Source organism: Sinohyriopsis cumingii, chromosome 17 (genome assembly GCF_028554795.1).
Source record: "Sinohyriopsis cumingii isolate HCF-2022 chromosome 17, ASM2855479v2, whole genome shotgun sequence".
Taxonomy (NCBI): Eukaryota; Metazoa; Mollusca; class Bivalvia; order Unionida; family Unionidae; genus Sinohyriopsis; species Sinohyriopsis cumingii.
Genome location: NC_142977.1, coordinates 59,175,173 through 59,202,478, shown reverse-complemented (window position 1 = coordinate 59,202,478; position 27,306 = coordinate 59,175,173). Strand labels below are relative to the sequence as shown.

Sequence of the window (27,306 nt, the reverse complement as noted above, 5' to 3'; positions counted from 1 at the left end):
TTGCCCCAGGCTTGTATCTATCAGTGTACATAGTTGCCTTATCTTATGTATACAGGAAGTGTAACTATGCAGTGGGAACACGTCACGAGTTGTAATTATATTGACACCAAATATGAAAAGAACTGTAACCCGACTGGGAATATTCTTATTCAATTTTTAGAAGGCAAATGAAGTACCTTTGTTGTTTAAGGTATAAAGTACATTCTGATTAACTTTTGTAAAAGAAACATCAAAGAAAACGCTGAATGTGGCTCTAAATTAACTGATTATGATAATGGTATCGATCCACATCTGAGAAGTGTAGATACATGTTCATTATTAGAATTTAGATAAAATTAAACAATGTTACATGTAACTGAGAGATGTGAGTCTTTAGTGTAGTTTCCCAATTTCACCCAGTAATACATACTAATCATCTGTAAACAATATTCTCTTATACATAGTTTTTTATATTTCTTCTATGAAATCCACTAGTAGTACGGAAAAGGGTCTTTTGTCTCATTCAATAACCTATGGGTCCCCGGACACCCATTCTGGCCTCTAACCCTTTGATAAGCTATCCACCACGCGACATATAGATGTTTGGATACTTTTTCTTGATTTTTCTATGACGTCCATATGGCTTTTCGGATGTCTTCCCTGCTCTCATACGTAGAACCCTTGAGTTGGATCTGTATTCAATATATACACTGTACAAAAATGCTCACTTTTCGGAGAATTTATTTTGCGGGCAATAAAATAAGTTCCTTGCTCTTGCTATGAGCAAAAACCCATGAAAATGTTTATATTTTATTTGCTAATTAGTTATATCTGATACATTGACCCTCACAAAACTATTTTATTTATGAACCTGAGATGAAATTCTACATTTGGCCTCTTTCCCTAATGTAATTGTGCCTTCGAACAATGGACAAGGTATATTCCATAATTTAAATGTCTTAATCACTCAGCAAAGAGAGAGAGAGAGAGAGAGAGAGAGAGAGAGAGAGAGAGAGAGAGATTCACAAGTAAGTTAGTTTCTTCACAGAATAATAGAAACCACTAGCCAATTTCTGACTGCAGTTGTAAGATATCTGAGCAGAAAGTAACAGCTACTTTATAAGTATGCAAGTCCGTTTAATGTGAGTTATAGGCAACCAAGTAGTATTCCTCAGAGAAGACACAAGTCTCGGTTTTAAAAATTAAAGCCACACAAGTACCAGTTTATTACTTTGTGAAAAATGGGTTCATTATGAGAAAATGGCGGCAACCGATGCACCTGCTGGTGAAAGTGTTGTTCCGAAGGCATATGGACAGGACATGCATAGTATAGCCCATAAAACCCCTTAAGCTGGTCATTTGGTGTCAGTAAGACTTATCACAAGATCCTGAATCGTTTTTATTTGCTGAAAATTAAAGTGATGTTTTGAAGTACCTTAGCTCATCTTACACTTGTCAAATGGTAGGAAATCCCAATCAGAAGATATCTAAGGCACATCTGCAACCTATTCCTGCATTTGACCATTTGACAAGCCATCTAATAGAAAAATGGTAGACTCTCGGTTCTTTACCTAACACAAAGTCAAGCAAGCAACACTTGTTGACCATAATGTATGCGTCCTCAAGCTTTTCATAGCCAATTCCTTTAAAGAATATTAAAGCAAAACGTGTTCTAAAAGTTTAGGCAATGTTTTAACACTTGTTTGCCTCCCCAAATCTGTCAGCAAATTTTATGTTTGATTATTTCCAACAACGTATGCAGGAAGTAGACATTCAATAGTTTAATTTTTCTATCTGTCACCCTGAAAGTAATGGGGCTAGCTCAAGACTGTCCGAAAACTCTCTCACCTACCCAGGATACATGTATACCATTATATTGAATCAAACCTTATAAAAGACAGTGATCAGTAAAATCCTGGATTGTATAATTATCGAGTAAGATCAGGAGAGTTTTTTAAAATATATAGTGTATCCCATATTGGTAATTATCACCAAATAAAAGACGCCATGACTACCCTAGGACAGCAAAAGACTGTCCCAAAACACCCTCAACTACCCATGATACATGTAGGCGATTAAATAGAACAAAACCAAATGAAAAGACAGCGATCTGTAAAATTCTACCCTGTATAATTATCGAGCAAGATCATTAGAGTTTATTCTTTTGTTGATACTTGCCGAAGACCGTCCCAAAACACACTCATCGACAGCAACATTCATATTTCAAAATATCTTTAAAGCTTCTTTCTTAAGTCTTTAATATGACAAAGAGCAGCTGAATAATTACATCTTAAGGGTCCTATCTTTATATTTGCAAAATTCTTGAACCAAATTATTAATTTGAATTGGTTTGATAATGGCAAGAATTACAAAAAAATAAAAGTAAAATCTCCTGTAAAATCTTTTGTCTCTGATTATTTTCAGTTTTAGAGACAAATGTTTTAATGGATGCAAGGTAGTTTTAAAGCTGTTTTTTTGTTTTTGTTTTTGATATATATAAATACATTCAAAGGTTAAGGTTCCGTACATTAACAATGCAAATTAAGTATTTGAGAACAACTGTACACTAAATCTAATAATTCTAATCGCAAGTAAATACTTTTATCATGATACCAACATGATTTTCCACAGTTTGATTATTTGGGGTTTTTTTTGCGGCAAAATATGTTCCAAAATGAAGATCATGATAAGAATAATAACACCTGTAAGGAATGATTAATTGTTTTTAATGTCATTTTACCTATAAACTTTTTTATGTGCTATTGATGTTGATCTGAATTATTTTATTTTCGCGGGAGCTTATGTACAATATTATCACAGGAAAAGAAAGACGTCTGTGAGGTGCGTCAAAATGGGTGACGTACAATACAATCCTTATAACCAGGGTTCGTCCGATGAATACTCGTTAAGAAGATTACGAGGGAATATATCATTGTTATTTCTGATCCTTACTTTGCTAAAATAACTAATGTTTCCAAGTAATGAGAGATGACACTAAGAAGTAGATTTCTTAAACTTTGAAGGTAAATACTTCAGTGCGTCAAAACTGGGGTTGAAAAAGATGGACCACCCTGTTGTTGTGGATGCGTTTTTGTTTTCGTAAGGTGCTATAAATCGCTTAGATCTTCGAGAAAGCATATGGTTTTAGAGACGATTAAAACTGTGTTGCTAACGTACACCTTAAAAAAGGGGAGTGAAAGAGTTATCGACATAAAATGAATGCCGTAAAGGAAAAAAATTAGAAATTTAGAGAGACACGAGATGGACAACAAAGACGATACTGATAAAACTTAGTATTTACATTGTTGCAGGACCAAATCTGTATGAAAACAGCAGTTGGAATGATGTAATTGTAAAGTTCAAAAACAGAATATACAAAGTTTGTAGTAACTGACATTGCGTTTGTCATACGACAAACTACGGAATCAATTCAGTTGTCGGCAAATCGCAAGATACAATAACGCAGAAGGAAAGTAGATCGAAAAACTTGCAAGCAACCATTTACAGCTTGCATCAATGAAAATTAGAAAATTCTTGACTAGAATTATGAATGTAGCACTTGCAAGCAGTCATTTACAATAATGCAGAAGGAAAGTAGCACTTACAAACTGCCACGTACAATTTGCATCAATGAAAATACAATATACATTGATAGAATTATGAAAGTATCATTTGCAAGCAGCCATTTACAATAATGCATCATAGAAGATTAGGAAATACACGCATATAATTATTTCGGTAATCCCCCTCCATATATGCCTGCCATATTTCCGACAACGTGTGTGTCCGATTTAGATTTTTAACGTAGCTTTAAAATAAATTCAGTCATATCGCTACGATGCCTGCAATGTGGCAGTTTATAGTGATGTCTAGCACTGGGGCATCATGCTGCAGACATGTAGCATGATGTTCCACCCAGACACATTATCCTGACACCAGGCCGAACAGTCCTAAAACTAACCTCTTAATGCTGTGCGACTAGCGAGGCAGCTGTTAGTACCTTTTTTGTAAGTCTTTGGTATGATGTGGCCGGGATCAAACCCACGATCTCCCGGATCCGAGGCGGGCGCTCTAACCACTAGGCCACTGGAGCGGTCCGACAACGCAAGCTTTCAATTTCTAGGTTATCCTTGTCCTTTGACGATAAGTGAACAATTAAGAAAACAAAGTCGTAATTACAAAATTTCTAAGTGCAAAAATCGTAATGTAGTTGAAGAGGATTTAGATAATATATAGTTGTAAGTACGAATTACTGAGTTGTAAGTAAGGGGCTGTAAGTCGCTTCTTCTTCTTCTGTACATTCGCCTCCTGTTCCGCATGAAACTTTGAGAAAAGTATTTGAATAAAAATAAAAAACCTAGGTTCCACCGAGATTTGAACTCGGATTGCTGGATTCAAAGTCCAGAGTGCTTTTTTTTTCTTTCTTTATTTAAAAAACGCTTTTTACAGTATATAAGTTAAAAATATACAGTCAGTATGTACATATTAGTTTGTAATGCTATATTACAAAATAATGGTTCTACAATAGTATTTTGTAATGCTATATTACAAAACAATGATTCTACAATAGTATTTTGTTAAGCTATATTACAGAACAATGATTCTAAAATTTTATTTTGTAATGCTATAGTACAAAACAATGATTCTACAAAGTAATAAACACTTTATCCTCTTCTATTCTCATTAAAGGATTATCTTTTACAAAATACTTCGTAATCAAAGTCTGATTTTTGTCTTTGTAATGTTGATACGCATATAATATATATTTTCTGGTCAAATATTGGAACAATCTTTCTATGTCTATTTGTTTCCCTAATAAAGACATAATGTTTCTTCTTTTGTAAATGCACAATCGAGCAATGCTCAGAATGTAGTTCAAAAAATAACTATTTACTGATTTTGTTTCTTTGTTATATCCTATCATGAGCATTTGTTCAAAAGAAGTGCTATTGAGAACACCAACTCTACAATTTTTAAAAAGAATCTCAACTATATATACAATATAATTCTTAAAAGAGCTTAATTCAGGACATTTCAAAAACATGTGAAATAAATCTTCTGTTTCCAACTGGCACACTGGACATAAGTCATTATCAATTTTGCCATAGTATTTTAGTCTCTCTTTTGTAAATATTCGATTGTGCATTATTCTGTAATCCAAATCTATACAATCTGGGGTCTTGAAAGGTAGGTGTATCAATTTCCAGTATTTATGCTTTTCGAAACTAAATATCTTACTCCAAAAGGAAACAGAAGCTGGTTCTTGAAAAATCAACGTACATAAAAGCTTGTAAAATAGTTGTGTTGTACATAAACAGAGGTCATATAATTTTGTATCAACTCTGAGAAACATATTATTTCTCCCATTGGTTAGAGTGGGTTTTGACTCTGTTGCAACAATATTTCTCCAGCCTAATGGTATACTTTCTATTATGCAATTATAGTCTTTTTTTATCTTATCTGTTTTGATCTCAGAATTTGATTTGTATATCATTTCTTGAATAGCTCTATAAGGTAGTATTCCGGGTACAAATTCATATGTAATATCCTGAACACGAACAATTCCTGCTTCTATAAATTCTGCGAAAAACAACGTTTTACCAGCACATGTAATATTAGGATTTAAAAAGAGAGGTTGTTCAAAAACATTCCTCACATCAATATTTGTATCGATATTATTTCTAAGTTTTTCCCATGCATGAAACATTTCTCTGTAAAATATAGGTAGGGTATTCAATTGTTGCTTATTTAAAGACATGAGAAACAACTCTTTGGTCAACCTCATGTTCAGGACAGTAGATAAAAAGTGATCAAAGGTATTTTTCCACATAGCATGGCAATTCACATCAAAGTATCTTTTTAAAAATTTTAGTCTGAATGCATACATTTTCATCTTTATATCAGTTAACTGTAGTCCGCCATTTCGCTTATCACCAATTATTGTATAATAGTGAACCAAATGGGACTTTCCTGACCAGATAAATCTGAGAAATAATTGCTTCAATTCATCAGCAATCATATCAGGAAGAGGCTGAACTGACACTATGTACAATACTCTAGAAACTAATAAGTTATTAACAACTGTTACTTTTCCTTGTATTGTCAAAAATCTCTTTGACCACAGTTGCAATAAGTTTTTAATTTTAGACAATCTATCATTCCAGTTCAGTTGCTCACATAACTTTGCACATTTTCCAACATAAGCTCCCAAAATTAAGATGACTTGATCACACATTTGAATTTGTAATTGTTTGCAATAATCATCAGTAAGTTTACCAGATCCAATACACAGAAGTTCTGTCTTTTCCTTGTTCACCTTTGCACCAGATCCTTTACAATACAAGTCAAGTACATTAAAAGATTGATTAATGGATTGTGTGTCCGCTAATGTCAAGGTTGTATCATCTGCATGTTGAAAAACTTTACTTGTATTACTAGACAGTGGGAGTGGAATACCTTTGATAGTGGAATTTGCTTTGATAGCGAGTCCTAAGGGTTCTGCTGCTAATACATATAACATTGCTGATATAGGACAACCTTGTCTGACTGAAGTTTTAATTAAAAAGGGTTTCGTTAGATGACCATTGCATTTAACACTACTTTTAATTTCATTATAAAATATCTTTATCCACTGAATAAAATTGTCACCAAAACCGAACTTTCGTAAAACAGAAATCAGATATGAGTGGCAAACTCTGTCAAACGCTTTTTCTTGATCAATTTTTAAGATATATCCCTCAAGATTGTCTCTCTCAACCATATCTATAATATCTCTTACAGTGACTATAGTATCAGCAATATCTCTCCCAACTATACAACATGTCTGAGTTTGAGAAATAATTTTGGGTAATACCATTTTTAAACGTGTAGACAAAATCCTTGCCAAAATTTTATAATCTACATTAAGTAAACTGATAGGACGCCAATTTTGCAATCTTCTATTATCCCCCTTATTTTTATAAATAAGTGATATAACCCCAAATCTCATTGATCTCGACATAATATTGTCATTCTTAACACTCTGAAAGATGTGCAACAGAATATCATATATACAATCATAAAATTTACAATACCACTCTACTGTCAATCCGTCCGGGCCGGGGCTTTTATTTTTAGCCATCCCTTTTATAGCTGTATGTATTTCATCAACTGTTATTATGGCATCACACATATCTTTATCCTCATCAGATACAGAACAGTTTACAAAATTTAAAAGTGAATCAGTACAATTATCATCAACAGTTACCGAAGAATATAAATGACTATAAAACTGATGTATTTCATCTAAGATTCCGGTTGTATTTGAAATAATTACACCATCATCATCAATCAATTCATTGATTACATTTTTGTTGTGTCGATATTTCTCAAGATTTAGAAAGTATTTAGTATTTCTATCGCTTTCAATTGCCCATTTCGCCTTAGATCTCAAAATAGCACCCCGACAAAAATCAGTTTCATAGTCACTTAGCTGATGTTTTAGTTCTTCATATTTGTTAATGTCATATGATTCTTTATTTGCGACTTTTTTTGAAAATGATTTTAATTTATTTTGCAATGTAAAGTATTCTTGTAATCTTTCCTTATTTCTTCTTGTACAGTATACTTGGGAAAATTTTTTAATTTTGTATTTTACATTATCCCACCAAATGAGTGGTTCCCTGAAATACATTTCGTCAGTTTTTCCTTCGGTAAGAATTGATTTCACTCTTTGTACATATTTTTCCTCAAAAAGAACATTGTTGTTTAGTATCCATAATCCGGGCCCTGTTTCCACTTTGCAGGTATTTAGTTTAAGGTATACAAAAGAATGATCACTAAAGGATGTATCTGCATAATAAATATTTTGCACATTGGAATGCAATTTTGAGGAAATCAAAAAATAATCTATTCTACTCTGCTTCATTTCGCCTAGTACAACTTGTTTTCTGGAGAAACTACGAGTACTAGGATTTCGTGATCTCCATAAATCGGTAATATTCCTATCATGAATAATTTTATAAAGTTCACGCACTGCTACATCATCAATATGTAAGGCTTTGTTATGTCGATCAATACCTGCTAAAGTTGTATTAAAATCACCAGCCAGGATAGTGCTATCACTAGTACTGTTATGTAAATATGTATTTAGCTTCATGAAAAAGTTAAACCTTTCCTTCACAACATTTGGAGCATAAATATTGATTAAATCAATCACTTTATCATCAATAGCTATTTTAAGATGTAAAATCCTACCCTTTTCAATAATTTCTTGTGTCACCTGATTTCTCAATTCTCTCACTACTAAAACAGCAACACCTGCCCTCCTATTGTCTGCATTACTATAAAATATGTCACCATTCCAAGTCTCATTTTCTCTAACACTTTCAACAAACTCATCATCCCAAAAGGTTTCTTGCAATAATAAAATATGGCCTCTTTTCTCTTTAAATATTTCTAAAACAGACTTTAGTTTATTCAAATTACGCAAGCCATTTACATTTAGAGATACAATATTTAAAGCCATGATTATGATGAGTGTATTGAAAGTATTAAAAAATGTTGAGTGTTTGATCATTTCTTAATAGGTGTTCGTCGCATGTTATTCAATTTCATGTTAGGTACTGGATTAAACCTTCTCCTTCTCCTTTGTACTACTTTGAAATTTTCGATATTAGTACCGTTTTCTTGACATGTACGTGATTCGTTTGATCTTTCAACAACGTCTGCAGCCATCTTCCTGTCATCATCTGAATCTGTCCCCGATCCATCTCCAATTGTATGATTGTTGTTTACTTCCTCTATTTCTACATTGGTCATATCAACTCCACTTCTTTCTTTTTCTTCCCCACTTTCTCCACTCTCATTATCTTTTTTTGCATTCTCAATTTCTTCTTTATCATCTTCGTCACTCGGTAACTCCAATATGTCTTCCCTCGTATCATCATCAACTTGCGAATGCATGCCTGCAATGGCCTCTCTGTAACACATACATGTTTGCGCCTCTTTGTGGCATTTGTCGCATATCCTGCATGTACACATAAGAGGAAAACTTCCACAACTATCACATCTTTGCCTTGTGCAATTTTTTGCTACATGGCCTTGCTCCTCACACTTGTAGCATACAAAATCAGGGCAGTCTTTTATAACATGTCCCGGATCTAGACATCTAGAACATACCTTAACTTGATTATCATGTAATACTCTAAAGTATTGTTGACCATTAACAGTCTGAAATTTCAGACTGTAAGGCAAGGATTTTACCTGCTGTGGAAATTTACATTTGACATAACGAGTCCCATCAGCCACACTAGTTCCAGGATAATATCTGCGTTGAATGGGAGAAAGAAGTTCTACTCCGTATTCACCGAGCTTCATACTTATATCATCATCATTGATGTATGCTGGTAAATGAAGAATTGACACTATAATAGTGTCTGAATATAGTAGAGTACAATCAAAGTGTTCACTTCCAATATCAATTCCACACAAGGTATTATATGCTACTTCCTTGCTCGGTAGTGTGACCTCATACAAATTTGCACCTTTGGGCACAACTGCATAGACCGACATATCTCCGGTTAATTCTTCTAAACTTCTAACAATATCACTTGCCTTTATTTTCTTCACATCCTTTACATCAATCACCACGGTACATTCTTTCCCAAAACGACGAGAAGCTCCTGTCTGTCTATCAATGTTACTCGACATGCCATTCTTATTGTTAGCTATTCCACTGGTGTCATTAGAGTGTGAGTCAGCTCCTTGTGCTGCACGTGCAGCACGACCAGGCTTTGTATTCATTGTCACAGAAAATAATATATTGTGTGGTGGATAAAGTTATCCACACACTCAAAATATATCTCACTTATATATGAATGCGATCACACAAATCTTATCAACGTACCTGTAACAAATTAAAACAGCAAAAATGTCTATTAAAGGAAAAAAACTGGAAAATTCACGGAGCGATCATCAAACGTGTTTTCCTTCTGATGTCATAACCGGAAGTCTTTTGAATAAAAATAAAAAACCTAGGTTCCACCGAGATTTGAACTCGGATTGCTGGATTCAAAGTCCAGAGTGCTAACCATTACACCATGGAACCTATAGGTTACAACGGGTCATCTTCTCAAAACTTATTAGTAGGTTGTAGTATATGCGTATTCTTTACTGTTTTGCTAAAACATGTGCATGAGGTAGTAGGAGCGAGGCGATAATACTCAATAGGAAGAGAGCTATTCCAGTATCCAATGGCAAGGACATGCGCAAACCGCAATATGTATGTGTGTGACGGGTTCGCACACACTGGCTGCTGAATGGAAAAGTAAAAATAAATATACACACATTTGGCGGGAAACGCTTTACAACGCAGGTTTGTTCTTTTCCTATCACCATCATATACGTGAATCAGAGGAATAATTTAGCGGTGAGTACCCTGTGGACACCAACTTTTGGTGTCCGCAATATAAAATGTTTCCATCAAGAAGGTTTATGCTTTGAATCCGTGTCCATAACGCATTAAATTGGAATACACAGAGTGGGGGAGAGAGAGAGAGAGAGAGAGAGAGAGAGAGAGAGAGAGAGAGAGAGAACAACTATAAAAGAAAAAGATCATATTTGTATAACAACAATGTGATCGTAAAGTGTACCTCTTAACACTTTGCACATTAGTGACATTTATAATAAATGTGTACGAATACAGTTTCTAAGGTATCGAGTGCTGGTCAGTATCAGTGTTGTCATGGTAGAGGTCACATTATAGAAAAGGGATTCGCTATTTAAAATCGATATCGACTAATATATGCATATATTGATAATGAAACACATATAGTGCAGTGTAATTGACTCCTCGCCTAGAAAAGTGAGAAAGAGGTAACGGTCCGCAGCCAATATCAAGACATAAAGGAAATGTGTTTACGTTGCGCAATTCTTTAATTGCAATTAATAAATCAAAGTCGAAATTACAAGATATCTTTGTTTTCAAATCGTAATGTAGTTGCAAAGAATTTGCGAGATTCCCCTTTTTAAGTGCGAATTATTGAATTGTCAGCAAGGAGCACTAGGTTGCAACTCTATTGCGAAACTAGATTCATATTTCGCACTAACCCATTTCCAAGCAATACTGTATGTCGTTAAATAGGTACATACAATGTATCCTCTCATACTCGCTTCTACTATTGTACATTTGTCTTCTGTTCGACATAAAACTTTAAGAAAAGGTATTTTTAGGATTAAAAAGATAAACTTAGGTTCCACCGAGATTTGAACTCGGATTGCTGGATTCAGAGTCCAGAGTGCTAACCATTACACCATGGAACCTATCGATGATACAGGGTCATATTCCAAAAACATGTTAGGAGGTAGTAATATATCAGTATTATATCAGCTTACCGTTGGACTCCCTTGTGTTCATTTATATTACCGATAAGGTGCATTCATGTTGTCAGAGATTTCGTCTTACTTTATTGATAAAACGTTACACTCCTGTAATACACACAAACATGCACACAAACACAGATGAATATGTATATATGTATATATATATATATATATATATATATATATATATATATATATATATATATATATATATATATATATATATATATATATATATGAAAATAATAAAAGTGTATATGAAGATTAAAAGTGAAATGCCTAAAAGATTAGTACTATTACGTTCGAGTGGAATGTATGTTAAATTAGTAAGATACATTGAAATATCTAAAAGTGATTAAATAAAATGAAATTATGCTGGCTAATTTAAAATCAAGTTATAAAGTTCACTTATGACTATCAGGCTAAATTTAGGCAGATCAATACTCTATATATAAATAATGATATAGTATGTTTTTCCCGAGATTTTAAAGTTCTAAATATGTCATCATTTAACCATCAAGGCGATATTTCTTCTATATTCCTGTCTACGTGAAAACCTCAGAGTCTGGGACTCTGTCTTGAAATCATATCCAGATGAGTTTCTTTAGGAAGCCCATTGAAAATGACATTATTTTATTGATGGAATTTAAGTCCTTTTACCGTCTTGAGTTTGGAACACTCATTACTAAAATTCGCACCTGACTCTTTGGTGCGGAATTGAAAGCACATGTTTCAAACACATACTGGTCCAGAAAATGCCGCGGCTCATATCCTTTCATCTGCACAAAAGCTGACATGCAGATTTCATCTATACCGATAAATATAGGTTTCACTATACTTATAAATGTAGGTTTGATTATGAGCACTCACAATCTTTAAGTTGTTGAATTTTAAATATCATGGTGTTTACATAGGTTTACTATGGGAACTGAATTAGTACCGTGAGTTTTGTGAACTGAACACATCTGCTCGTGAGATTCCACAGGCCACACTTGCTTTGGCAATTCTGGCATTTGTCTCATCATCGCTTTGGACTGCACGCGACTGCTACTGCCAAGACAGGTGATCTTGTCCACTGCCAGGTGGGTTTGGCCATTCACTGTGATGGTATCCTCTTGGTAACCAAAACAATAATTTCCTTTAACTTCGTCTTCGGCTGTAGTCTCCTCAGATTGAAAAACAATCCGGCCCACCGGCATCTGATATCGATATCATTGTCCTTACAGTATGGAGCGCTGGGCGATATCGGTACCGTAATGGCAAAAGATCACGTGATAACCAGCAGGCCGCGCCTTTTAAATTCTCAATTTCGAGGTCAATCCTATTGATCACACCTTGGAATATATGCCGATAACTGCAGTCGGATCACCTCACCTGTTTGCGAAAGAAGGATTGTCCGAGAAATTGCGAATGCATCTAACTACTTTTTCATTCGTAAGCTCTAGGTCAATCGTACAGTCATTATCTTCGTAGAAACTGTCGAGGTAGTCCGAATAGATCAGGGTTTATTTGTTGTTTCGGAGACATTTTCAGCGAACAAAATTAAACATTTTTTGTAAATTACTGCGAAGACTTGAAAAATCCGAGGAAATATGGAAAGGTCGTTGAAAAATCCAATGACGTATGGTGAGGTCGTTGAAAAATCCAAGGGCGTACGGAAATTTCTTTGAAAAATCCAAGGGCTATGGAAAGGTCTATATATGTATGAACAAACAACCATGTACAGCGATTAACTGACACTTACATAGAGACAGAGCTGATGATCCTCCGACAATATGAAGAAATTGTCATACTTCATTTTAGCATCGAGCTTGTTTTATTTTTAATTTGTAACTCAACAATTGTGACAATTTATTCATACTTTGTTGAACTAACCGGTTTTCAAACTATGTTGTATGACGAAATAGACACACATAGGGATCATATTCGCTTCAATTTGCATACACCCACCTCATCTTTCGCATTAGGATTTACAAAAATAAAATAAAGTCTTTAAATTAATGTAAATAAGAAAGAACTTAAAATAATATTCAAGGTTCCACCGAGATTTGAACTCGGATCGCTGGATTCAAAGTCCAGAGTGCTAACCATTACACCATGGAACCATTGTAGCATGTGTCGACAAGACACTTGTAAAAAGTGTCTCCACTGTTCTACGCCAAGTTCTGACAGCGGCCATTTAGGGGCCATGTTCTGATGATTTATGTTATTAGCAAAATCGCTAATTTTACCAGCCAACCAGATGAAGTCTTACACCTTCGCGTTTCGGAGACTGTGCGGTGTGCTAAAGATCGTCGTGGTGGGCCGAAAGATTGGAAATTTAAAATTTCTGAAAGCTGCATTTCCATTGGCTAATTCCAAAATTAGTAGAATATGACCTCTTAGAGGTCGCTCTCAGATCTTCACGTCAGACAGAGGAGATTTGAATTTAATCATATTGCCCCAGGCTTGTATCTATCAGTGTACATAGTTGCCTTATCTTATGTATACAGGAAGTGTAACTATGCAGTGGGAACACGTCACGAGTTGTAATTATATTGACACTAAATATGAAAAGAACTGTAACCCGACTGGGAATATTCTTATTCAATTTTTAGAAGGCAAATGAAGTACCTTTGTTGTTTAAGGTATAAAGTACATTCTGATTAACTTTTGTAAAAGAAACATCAAAGAAAACGCTGAATGTGGCTCTAAATTAACTGATTATGATAATGGTATCGATCCACATCTGAGAAGTGTAGATACATGTTCATTATTAGAATTTAGATAAAATTAAACAATGTTACATGTAACTGAGAGATGTGAGTCTTTAGTGTAGTTTCCCAATTTCACCCAGTAATACATACTAATCATCTGTAAACAATATTCTCTTATACATAGTTTTTTATATTTCTTCTATGAAATCCACTAGTAGTACGGAAAAGGGTCTTTTGTCTCATTCAATAACCTATGGGTCCCCGGACACCCATTCTGGCCTCTAACCCTTTGATAAGCTATCCACCACGCGACATATAGATGTTTGGATACTTTTTCTTGATTTTTCTATGACGTCCATATGGCTTTTCGGATGTCTTCCCTGCTCTCATACGTAGAACCCTTGAGTTGGATCTGTATTCAATATATACACTGTACAAAAATGCTCACTTTTCGGAGAATTTATTTTGCGGGCAATAAAATAAGTTCCTTGCTCTTGCTATGAGCAAAAACCCATGAAAATGTTTATATTTTATTTGCTAATTAGTTATATCTGATACATTGACCCTCACAAAACTATTTTATTTATGAACCTGAGATGAAATTCTACATTTGGCCTCTTTCCCTAATGTAATTGTGCCTTCGAACAATGGACAAGGTATATTCCATAATTTAAATGTCTTAATCACTCAGCAAAGAGAGAGAGAGAGAGAGAGAGAGAGAGAGAGAGAGAGAGAGAGAGAGATTCACAAGTAAGTTAGTTTCTTCACAGAATGATAGAAACCACTAGCCAATTTCTGACTGCAGTTGTAAGATATCTGAGCAGAAAGTAACAGCTACTTTATAAGTATGCAAGTCAGTTTAATGTGAGTTATAGGCCACCAAGTAGTATTCCTCAGAGAAGACACAAGTCTCGGTTTTAAAAATTAAAGCCACACAAGTACCAGTTTATTACTTTGTGAAAAATGGGTTCATTATGAGAAAATGGCGGCAACCGATGCACCTGCTGGTGAAAGTGTTGTTCCGAAGGCATATGGACAGGACATGCATAGTATAGCCCATAAAACCCCTTAAGCTGGTCATTTGGTGTCAGTAAGACATATCACAAGATCCTGAATCGTTTTTATTTGCTGAAAATTAAAGTGATGTTTTTAAGTACCTTAGCTCATCTTACACTTGTCAAATGGTAGGAAATCCCAATCAGAAGATATCTAAGGCACATCTGCAACCTATTCCTGCATTTGACCATTTGACAAGCCATCTAATAGAAAAATGGTAGACTCTCGGTTCTTTACCTAACACAAAGTCAAGCAAGCAACACTTGTTGACCATAATGTATGCGTCCTCAAGCTTTTCATAGCCAATTCCTTTAAAGAATATTAAAGCAAAACGTGTTCTAAAAGTTTAGGCAATGTTTTAACACTTGTTTGCCTCCCCAAATCTGTCAGCAAATTTTATGTTTGATTATTTCCAACAACGTATGCAGGAAGTAGACATTCAATAGTTTAATTTTTCTATCTGTCACCCTGAAAGTAATGGGGCTATCTCAAGACTGTCCGAAAACTCTCTCACCTACCCAGGATACATGTATACCATTATATTGAATCAAACCTTATAAAAGACAGTGATCAGTAAAATCCTGGATTGTATAATTATCGAGTAAGATCAGGAGAGTTTTTTAAAATATATAGTGTATCCCATATTGGTAATTATCACCAAATAAAAGACGCCATGACTACCCTAGGACAGCAAAAGACTGTCCCAAAACACCCTCAACTACCCATGATACATGTAGGCGATTAAATAGAACAAAACCAAATGAAAAGACAGCGATCTGTAAAATTCTACCCTGTATAATTATCGAGCAAGATCATTAGAGTTTATTCTTTTGTTGATACTTGCTGAAGACCGTCCCAAAACACACTCATCGACAGCAACATTCATATTTCAAAATATCTTTAAAGCTTCTTTCTTAAGTCTTTAATATGACATAGAGCAGCTGAATAATTACATCCTAAGGGTCCTATCTTTATATTTGCAAAATTCTTGAACCAAATTATTAATTTTAATTGGTTTGATAATGGCAAGAATTACAAAAAAAATAAAAGTAAAATCTCCTGTAAAATCTTTTGTCTCTGATTATTTTCAGTTTTAGAGACAAATGTTTTAATGGATGCAAGGTAGTTTTAAAGCTTTTTTTGTTTTTGTTTTTTATATATATAAATACATTCAAAGGTTAAGGTTCCGTACATTAACAATGCAAATTAAGTATTTGAGAACAACTGTACACTAAATCCAATACTTCTAATCGCAAGTAAATACTTTTATCATGATACGAACATGATTTTCAACAGTTTGATTATTTGGGGGTTTTTTTTGCGGCAAAATATGTCCCAAAATGAAGATCATGATAAGAATAATAACACCTGTAAGGAATGATTAATTGTTTTTAATGTCATTTTACCTATAAACTTTTTTATGTGCTATTGATGTTGATCTGAATTATTTTATTTTCGCGGGAGCTTATGTACAATATTATCACAGGAAAAGAAAGACGTTTGTGAGGTGCGTCAAAATGGGTGACGTACAATACAATCCTTACAACCAGGGTTCGTCCGATGAATACTCGTTAAGGAGATTACGAGGGAATATATCATTGTTATTTCTGATCCTTACTTTGCTAAAATAACTAATGTTTCCAAGTAATGAGAGATGACACTAAGAAGTAGATTTCTTAAACTTTGAAGGTAAATACTTCAGTGCGTCAAAACTGGGGTTGAAAAAGATGGACCACCCTGTTGTTGTGGATGCGTTTTTGTTTTCGTAAGGTGCTATAAATCGCTTAGATCTTCGAGAAAGCATATGGTTTTAGAGACGATTAAAACTGTGTTGCTAACGTACACCTTAAAAAAGGGGAGTTAAAGAGTTATCGACATAAAATGAATGCCGTAAAGGAAAAAAATTAGAAATTTAGAGAGACACGAGATGGACAACAAAGACGATACTGATAAAACTTAGTATTTACATTGTTGCAGGACCAAATCTGTATGAAAACAGCAGTTGGAATGATGTAATTGTAAAGTTCAAAAACAGAATATACAAAGTTTGTAGTAACTGACATTGCGTTTGTCATACGACAAACTACGGAATCAATTCAGTTGTCGGCAAATCGCAAGATACAATAACGCAGAAGGAAAGTAGATCGAAAAACTTGCAAGCAACCATTTACAGCTTGCATCAATGAAAATTAGAAAATTCTTGACTAGAATTATGAATGTAGCACTTGCAAGCAGTCATTTACAATAACGCAGAAGGAAAGTAGCACTTACAAACTGCCACGTACAATTTGCATCAATGAAAATACAATATACATTGATAGAATTATGAAAGTATCATTTGCAAGCAGCCATTTACAATAATGCATCATAGAAGATTAGTAAATACACGCATATAATTATTCCGGTAATCCCCCTCCATATATGCCTGCCATATTTCCGACAACGTGTGTGTCCGGTTTAGATTTTTAACGTAGCTTTAAAATAAATTCAGTCATATCGCTACGATGCCTGCAATGTGGCAGTTTATAGTGATGTCTAGCACTGGGGCATCATGCTGCAGACATGTAGCATGATGTTCCACCCAGACACATTATCCTGACACCAGGCCGAACAGTCCTAAAACTAACCTCTTAATGCTGTGCGACTAGCGAGGCAGCTGTTAGTACCTTTTTTGTAAGTCTTTGGTATGATGTGGCCGGGGATCAAACCCACGATCTCCCGCATCCGAGGCGGGCGCTCTAACCACTAGGCCACTGGAGCGGTTCGACAACGCAAGCTTTCAATTTCTAGGTTATCCTTGTCCTTTGACGATAAGTGAACAATTAAGAAAACAAAGTCGTAATTACAAAATTTCTAAGTGCAAAAATCGTAATGAAGTTGAAGAGGATTTAGATAATATATAGTTGTAAGTACGAATTACTGAGTTGTAAGTAAGGGGCTGTAAGTCGCTTCTCCTTCTTCTGTACATTCGCCTCCTGTTCCACATGAAACTTTGAGAAAAGTATTTGAATAAAAATAAAAAACCTAGGTTCCACCGAGATTTGAACTCGGATCGGTGGATTCAAAGTCCAGAGTGCTAACCATTACACCATGGAACCGATGTAGCATGTGTTGATGAGACACTTATAAAAATTGTCTCCACTGTTCTACGCCAAGATCTGACAACGGCCTTTTAGGTTCCATGTTCTGATGTCTTATGTTATTATCAAAATCACTAATTTTATCAGCCAACCAGATGAAGTCTTAAACCTTCGCGTTTCGGAGACTGTGCGGTGTGCTAAAGATCATCATGGTGGGCCGAAAGATTGGAAATTTAAAATTTCTGAAAGCTGCATTTCCATTGGCTAATTCCAAAATTAGTAGAAGATGACCTCTTAGCGGTCGCTCTCAGATCTTCACGTAAGGCAGAGGAGATTTGAATTTAATCATATTGCCCCAGGCTTCTATCTATCAGTGTACATAGTTGCCTTATCTTATGTACACAGGAAGTGTAAATGTGCAGTGGGAACACGTCACGAGTTGTAATTATATTGACACTAAATATGAAAAGAACTGTAACCCGACTGGGAATATCGTTATTCAATTTTTAGAAGGCAAATGAAGTAGCTTTGTTGTTTAAGGTATAAAGTATATTCTGATTAACTTTTGTAAAAGAAACATCAAAGAAAACGCTGAATGTGGCTCTAAATTAACTGATTATGATAATGGTATCGATTCACATCTGAGAAGTGTAGATACATGTTCATTATTAGAATTTAGATAAAATTAAACAATGTTACATGTAACTGAGACATGTGAGTTTTTAGTGTAGTTTCCCAATTTCACCCAGTAATACATACTAATCATCTGTAAACAATATTCTCTTATACATAGTTTTTTATATTTCTTCTATGAAATCCACTAGTAGTACGGAAAAGGGTCTTTTGTCTCATTCAATAACCTATGGGTCCCCGGACACCCATTCTGGCCTCTAACCCTTTGATAAGCTATCCACCACGCGACATATAGATGTTTGGATACTTTTTCTTGATATTTCTATGACGTCCATATGGCTTTTCGGATGTCTTCCCTGCTCTCATACGTAGAACCCTTGAGTTGGATCTGTATTCAATATATACACTGTACAAAAATGCTCACTTTTCGGAGAATTTATTTTGCGGGCAATAAAATAAGTTCCTTGCTCTTGCTATGAGCAAAAACCCATGAAAATGTTTATATTTTATTTGCTAATTAGTTATATCTGATACATTGACCCTCACAAAACTATTTTATTTATGAACCTGAGATGAAATTCTACATTTGGCCTCTTTCCCTAATGTAATTGTGCCTTCGAACAATGGACAAGGTATATTCCATAATTTAAATGTCTTAATCACTCAGCAGAGAGAGAGAGAGAGAGAGAGAGAGAGAGAGAGAGAGAGAGAGAGAGAGGGAGAGAGAGAGATTCACAAGTAAGTATATATGAAACCTATATTGATCAGTATAGATGAAATCTGGATGTCAGCGTTTGTGTAGAGGAAAGGATATGAGCCGTTACATTTTCTGGACCTGTATATGTTTGAAACATGTGCTTTCAATTCTGCACCAAAGAGTCACGTGCTAATTTTAGTAATGAGTGTTCCAAACTCAAGACGGTTAAAGGACTCAAATTCCATCAATAAAACAATGTCATTTTCAATGGGCTTCCTGAGGAAACTGGTGTGGATATGATTTCAAGACAGAGTCCCATACTCGAGGTTCTCACACAGGCAGGTAGATAGAAGAAATATCGCCTTGATGGTTAAATAATGACATATTTAGAACTTTAAAATCTCGGGAAAAGCATACTATATCATTATTTATATATAGAGTATTGATCTGCCTAAATTAAGCCTGATAGTCATAAGTGAACTTTATTACTTAATCTTACATTAGCCAGCATAATTTCAGTTTATTTAATCACTTTAAGATATTTCAATGTATCTTACTAATTTAACATACATTCCACTCGAACGTAATAGTACAAATCTTTTAGTCATTTCACTTTTATTCTACATATACACTTTCAGTAATGTCATACTAGTATATATATATATATATATATATATATATATATATATATATATATATATATATATATATATATATATATATATATATATATATATCTCTGTGTGTGTGTGTGTGTGTGTCTGTTGCAGGAGTGTAACGTTTTATCAATAAAGTAAGACGAAATCCCTGACAACATGAATTCAACTTATCGGTAATATAAATGAACACAAGGAGTAAAACGGTAAGCTGATATAATACAGATATATTACTACCTCCTAATATGTTTTTGGAATATGACCCTGTGTCATCGATAGGTTCCATGGTGTAATGGTTAGCACTCTGGACTCTGAATCCAGCAATCCGAGTTCAAATCTCGGTGGAACCTAAGTTTAACTTTTTAATCCTATAAATACTTTTTCTTAAAGTTTTATGTTGAACAGAAGACAAATGTACAGTAGTATAAGCGGATATGAGAGGATACATTGTATGTACCTATTTAACGACATACACTATTGCTTGGAAATGGGTTAGTGCGAAATAGGAATCTAGTTTCGCAATAGAGATGCAACTTAGTGCCCTTTGCTGTCAATTCAATAATGCTCACTTGAAAAGAGGAATCTCGCTAATTCTTTGTATCTATATTACGATTTTTAAAAAAAAGATATCTTGTAATTTCGACTTTGATTTATTAATTGCAATTAAAGAATTGCGCAACGTAAACACATTCCTTTATGTCTTGATATTGGCTGCGGACCCTTACCTCCTCTCACTTTTCTACGCGAGGAGTCAATTACACTGCAGTATATGTGTTTCATTTTGAATATATGCATATATATTAGTCGATGTCGGATTTAAATAGCGAATCACTGTTCTATCACGTGACCTCTACCATGACGACACTGATACTGACCAGCACTCGATACCTTAGAAACTGTTTTCGTACACATTTATTATAAAAGTCACTAATGTGCAAAGTATTAAGAGGTACACTTTACGATCTGATTGTTGTTGTATAAATATGATCTTTTTCTTTTATAGTTGTTCTCTCTCTCTCTCTCTCTCTGTACTCAAATTTATTGCGTTATGGACACCGATTCAAAGCATAAACCTTCGTTAATGACACATTTTATATTGCGGACACCAAAAGTTGGTGTCCACAGGGTACTCACCGCTAAATTATTCCTCTGATTCACGTATATGATGGTGATAGGAAACGAATAAACCTGCGTTGTAAAGCGTTTCCCGCCAAATGTGTGTATATTTATTTTTACTTTTCCATTCAGCGGCCAGTGTGTGCGAACCCGTCACACACAGACATATTGCGGTTTCCGCGTGTCAGTGCCATTGGATACTGGAATCGTTCTCTTCCTATTGAGTATTATCGCCTCGCTCCTACTACCTCATGCACATGTTTTAGCAAAACAGTAAAGAATACGCATATACTACAACCTACTAATAAGTTTTTAGAAGATGACCCGTTGTAACCGATAGGTTCCATGGTGTAATGGTTAGCACTCTGGACTTTGAATCCAGCAATCCGAGTTCAAATCTCGGTGGAACCGAGGTTCTTTGATTTTATTGAATTACTTTTCTCAAAGTTTCATGTGGAACAGGAGGCGAATGTACAGAAGAAGAAGCGACTTACAGTCCCTTACTTACAACTCAGTAATTCGTACTTACAACTATATATTACGTAAATCCTCTTCAACTACATTACGATCTTAACACTTAGAAATTTTGTAATTACGACCTTGTTTTCTTAATTTTTCACTTGCCGTCAAAGGACAAGGATAACCTAGAAATTGAAAGCTATTCTTAGACGCTTACGTTGTCGGACCGCTCCAGTGGTCTAGTGGTTAGAACGTCTGCCTCGGATGCGGGAGACCGTGGGTTGGATCCCCGGCCGAGTCATACCAAAGACTTACGAAAATGGTACTAACAGCTACCTCGCTAGGCGCTCAGCATGCCCCAGTGCTAGACATCACTATAAACTGCCACATTGCAGGAATCGTAGCGATATGACTGAATTTGTTTTAAAGCTACGTTAAAAATCTAAATCGGACACACACACGTTGTCGGAAATATGGCAGGCATATATGGAGAGGGATTACCGAAATAATTATATGCGTGTATTTCCTAATCTTCCATGATGCATTATTGTAAATGGCTGCTTGCAAGTGCTACTTTCATAATTCTATCAATGTATTTGTATTTTCATTGATGCAAATTGTACGTTTCAGTTTGCAAGTTCTACTTTCCTTCTGCATTATTGTAAATGACTGCTTGCAAGTGCTACATTCATAATTCTAGTCAAGAATTTTCTAATTTTCATTGATGCAAGCTGTAAATGGTTGCTTGCAAGTTTTTCAATCTACTTTCCTTCTGCGTTATTGTATCTTGCGATTTGCCGACAACTGAATTGATTCCGTAGTTTGTCGTATGACAAACGCAATGTCAGTTACTACAAACTTTGTATAGTCTGTTTCTTAACTTTACAATTACATCATTCCAACTGCTGTTTTCATACAGATTTGGCCTTGCAACAATGTAAATACTAAGCTTTTTCAGTATCGTCTTTGTTGTCCATCTCGTGTCTCTAAATTTCTAAAGTTTATCCTTTACGGCATTCATTTTATGTCGATAACTCTTTCACTCCCCTTTTTTAAGGTGTACGTTAGCAACACAGTTTTAATCGTCTCTAAAACCATATGCTTTCTCGAAGGTCTAAGCGATTTATAGCACCTTACGAAAACAAAAACGCATCCACAACAACAGGGTGGTCCATCTTTTTCAACCCCAGTTTTGACGCACTGAAGTATTTACCATCAACGTTTAAGAAATCTACTTCTTAGTGATATCTCTCATTACTTTGGAAACATTAGTTATTTTAGCAAAGTAAGGATCAGAAATGATAATGATATATTCCCTCGTAATCTTCTTAACGAGTATGCATCGGACGAACCCTGGTTGTAAGGATTGTATTGTACGTCACCCATTTTGACGCACCTCACAGACGTCTTTCTTTTCCTGTGATAATATTGTACATAAGCTCCCGCGAAAACCCTTAACCTTTGAATGTATTTATATGTATAAAAAACAGCTTTAAAACTGCTTTGCATCCTTTAAAATATTTGTCTCTAAGAGTGAAAATAATCAGAGACAAAAGATGTTACAGGAGATTTTAGTTTTATTTACTGTAATTCTTACCATTATCAAACCAATTAAAATTAATAATTTGATTCAAGAATTTTAAAACTATAAATATAGCACCCTTAGGATGTAATTATTCTGCTGCTCTTTGTCACATTGAAGACTTAAGAAAGAAGCTTTAAAGATATTTTGAAATATGACTGTAGTGGTCAATGAGTATGTTTTGGGACCGTCTTCAGCAAGTATCAACAAAACAATAAACTCTAATGATCTTACTCGATAATTATACAGTGTCGAATTTTACAGATCGCTGTCTATTTATTTGGTTTTGTTCTATTTAATCGCCTACATGTATCATGGGTAGTTGAGGGTGTTTTGGGACAGTCTTTTGCTGTCCTAGAGTAGTCATGGCGTCTTTTATTTGGTGATAATTACCAATATGGGATAAAATTTATTTAAAAAACTCTCCTGATCTTACTCGATAATTATACAATCCAGGATTTTACTGATCACTGTCTTTTATAAGGTTTGATTCAATATAATGGTATACATGTATCCTGGGTAGGTGAGAGAGTTTTCGGACAGTCTTGAGCTAGCCCCATTACTTTCAGGGTGACAGATAGAAAAATTAAACTATTGAATGTCTACTTACATAGTTTTTTTCTTCTATTTCTTCTATGAAATCTACTAGTAGTACGGAAAAGGGTCTTTTGTCTCATTCAATAACCTATGGGTCCCCGTACACCCATTCTGGCCTGTAACCCTTTTGATAGGCTATCCACCATGCGACCGATTATGTTTGGTTACTTTTTCTTGATTTTTCTATGACGTCTATATGGCTTTTCTGATGACTTCCCTGCTGTCGTACGTAGAACCCTTGAGTTCTTAAGTCTAACTCATCTTAATGTAACAGCATGTCCGTGTTTCTTAATGTAGCAGTATATCCGTGTATCTTAATGTAAAAATATAGGGGGTGATTTTACCTGGGTCGGGGACGATATTGACAGAATTAGAGGCTAACTGTTAGAATGATCTAACTGCGAAACATATAATGGAAGAACTTGTACAGAAACATAAATTAAATGGTATATACAGAGAAACAAATTTACATAGGACCCAATACACATATGAGTATAAAACTGGAAAAGCTTGTAGATTGGACAAATTCTATGTTACATGTTTTCAGGATAATCTATATAAAAATGCAAAAAATACATGATTTTAAAATTTCTGATCATAAATTAATATGTCTCGATTTTAAAATATTAAGTATTATAAAAATGGGGGAAGGGAGTATGGAAACTAAACAACAAAGTTTTAGAAGTAGATGATTTTAGAGAAGAAATACAAATGAATTAGAAAACTTTAAAAAAATTTGATAACAGAGACATAATTACGGATTGGGATAGTTTAAACAATAAAATTAAAAAATAGTAATATATCATTCTATTAAAAGGAACAAACTACAAGAAACGGAAGAACAAGAAATGAAAACTTTTCTAAAGGGAAATTACCAGAGGAACAGGAAAAGCCATTACAAAACCAGCTGGAAAAAAAATCATTGATGAGGAAAAATAGAGGGATTGAATTAAGAGCGGGGAAATACAATTCCATAAACAAAAGAGCAAATGGACAATATAAAAGAGTGGAATTAAGGAGGGGGGTGGGTGAATCAACTACAGAATCAAATGAAAATGGGAGGGAAATAACGGAAAAACGAAATACTAGGGAAAATTAAGGATTTTTATACCAACTTGTATACTTCACAAAACATCGATTTACTAACTATAAATGAATATCTAAAAGATATTATATGTGACAAAATATCATCAGAACATAGGGACCTATGTGATGTTTTCATATCAGAAAATGAAATAAAAATTACAGTCAGTCAGCTAGCGAAATCGAAATCCCCCGGGAGAGATGGACTCACGGCGGAATTGTATAAAAAAAATTCCAAAGTGAGTTAGCGCCGATTCTAGAAAATTCATATAATAACATTCTTTTAAAAAATGACATAATGACGGAAACAATGAGAGAAGGGTTAATAACAATTATATACAAAGGGAACGGGGATAGGGAAAACCTTAAAAATTGGAGGCAAATCTCCCTCCTAAATATAGATTACAAGATTTTAAGAAAAGTTTTAGCTATAGGGTTAAATTATGTTTAAATCAAATCATAAATATAAACCAATCATGTGTGTGTGTGTGGGGGGGAGGGACGAAATGTGCAAAGTAATATCCTAAATATAAGAACGATAATTGATTATTTAAACGAAACAGGTCAACAAGGTGCTATGGTACTTTTTGACGAAGAGAAACCTTTCGACAGATTGGAAAATAACTATACCGAAAAGGTATTAGAGAAATTTGGATTTGGAATTAACTTCCAAAACTGGACTAAAATCATGTACACGAAAATATCAGCTAGAGTACAGGTAAACGGCGCTGTCACGGAGAGAAATTGATATTCAAAGATCGGTGAGGCAAGGCTGCCCACTATCTATGCTATTACGTAATAGCAATTGAAATACTAAGTATTAAAATACAGAATAACAAAAATATCGAAGGCATAAAAATCCCCAATCTGAAAGAGGATTTCAAAACGCTCCAACATGCCGATGTCTTTATAAACTTCATAAAAGAACAAAATTACTTTAAACACCTGAAAAAGGAATACGAATCATTTGGAAAAGCATCAGGGTCGCAAATAAATAATGATAAAACAGAAATACTCAAATTGGGGAACTGGAAGGGAAACCACCCCGATGCAACACCACACTTGATCAAGGTAACTGTTAAAGCTTTAGGAATCTTCTTTGGTAAAAACGAAGAAATAGAAAACTACAAAAATATATACAAAAAAGTCATTATGCATAATGGAGCGTGCGCAAATAGCAAAAACATACATGTACTCTAACATGAACTATATAATAAACTCCGTAGAGCTAGATTTGATTAATTTTTAGATAAGATAGATAAAGATATTATAAAATATATATGGAACTTCAGGACACATTACGTCAAAAAAAAAAATTATATAGAGCTAGAACTAAAAAGGGCTTAGCCCTACCATGTCCCATTTAAACAAAATATACAAATATTATAAACAGATTCAAAAGAATACGGGTAATTCCAAAAAGTCCTTGGGAAGCCCTATACATATATTGGTACGGCTTCACCTTAAGGAACAGGCAAGATATTTAAAAAAATAACAAGTTAGCCAAAAAAGTTAGAAGTACCCAGACACTTTTGACAAACAAAAGACCTTTTATGCAAGTTTAGGGACAAAACAGAACTCTGAGAGACGGACATACCTAAGACATATGACTGGATTAGGGAATATAAAGCAAAAAATAAAGAAATAAAGTACAGGAGGAAAATATCCATATCGACTGGAGTGTGGAAGCACTGGACCAACATCAGATCGGTAAAAATACAAAGTCTCATTTTGAAATATTTGCATAATAACTGGCTAACAGGCGAGACTCCCTTGAGAAGAAGAACGATCCACATAATAATAAAATGCACCTTGTGCAAAACATCCAACTTCACTATATATATCACGCAATCGCACAATGTGAAAGAAGGAAGGATGACAGTATTAAATTGATTATGGAAGTATGCATGTATATATATATATATGAGAGATATCAAAGGAAACATATTCTTTATTTGGACCGGAATTTCGACAACAACAAATAACAATAATTAAGATAACATATTACGTTACAAAAATTATGATGGCCTGTGGCCAGGTAATAACAATCAAGAAATAACTCACATAGGCCATCATAACCAATAAATTATTTAAAATTGCAAATTAAAGGACTATTTAATGTCAGTACAAATCATTTGATATCTCTCAAAAATTTAATATAAAATGGATTTATATACCAAACAGGGAGTTTTGCTGAGAAAGGGGCCTTGGTATATCGCTCACTACGAGCGCTAACGCGAACGCGCGCTAAGACCTCGTTCCCACCACGATCTCCTTGGGAGGTAGCTACCCTAAAATCATATAAATTTAA

General features: G+C 34.5%; 5 non-coding genes across 5 annotated transcripts; 2 read left to right on the top strand and 3 right to left on the bottom strand.

Moving 5' to 3' along the window:
• Window positions 1-9,994: 9,994 nt before the first annotated feature.
• Window positions 9,995-10,066, bottom strand: Trnaq-uug (transfer RNA glutamine (anticodon UUG)). The gene has a single exon. It is a non-coding gene; the product is annotated as a tRNA-Gln (tRNA).
• Window positions 10,067-11,208: 1,142 nt separating this feature from the next.
• Window positions 11,209-11,280, bottom strand: Trnaq-cug (transfer RNA glutamine (anticodon CUG)). The gene has a single exon. It is a non-coding gene; the product is annotated as a tRNA-Gln (tRNA).
• A 2,093-nt stretch (window positions 11,281-13,373) lies between these two features.
• On the bottom strand, window positions 13,374-13,445 carry Trnaq-uug (transfer RNA glutamine (anticodon UUG)). Its single transcript has one exon. It is a non-coding gene; the product is annotated as a tRNA-Gln (tRNA).
• A 6,991-nt stretch (window positions 13,446-20,436) lies between these two features.
• Trnaq-cug (transfer RNA glutamine (anticodon CUG)) lies at window positions 20,437-20,508 on the top strand. Its single transcript has one exon. It is a non-coding gene; the product is annotated as a tRNA-Gln (tRNA).
• A 1,105-nt stretch (window positions 20,509-21,613) lies between these two features.
• Window positions 21,614-21,685, top strand: Trnaq-uug (transfer RNA glutamine (anticodon UUG)). The gene has a single exon. It is a non-coding gene; the product is annotated as a tRNA-Gln (tRNA).
• Window positions 21,686-27,306: the final 5,621 nt, after the last annotated feature.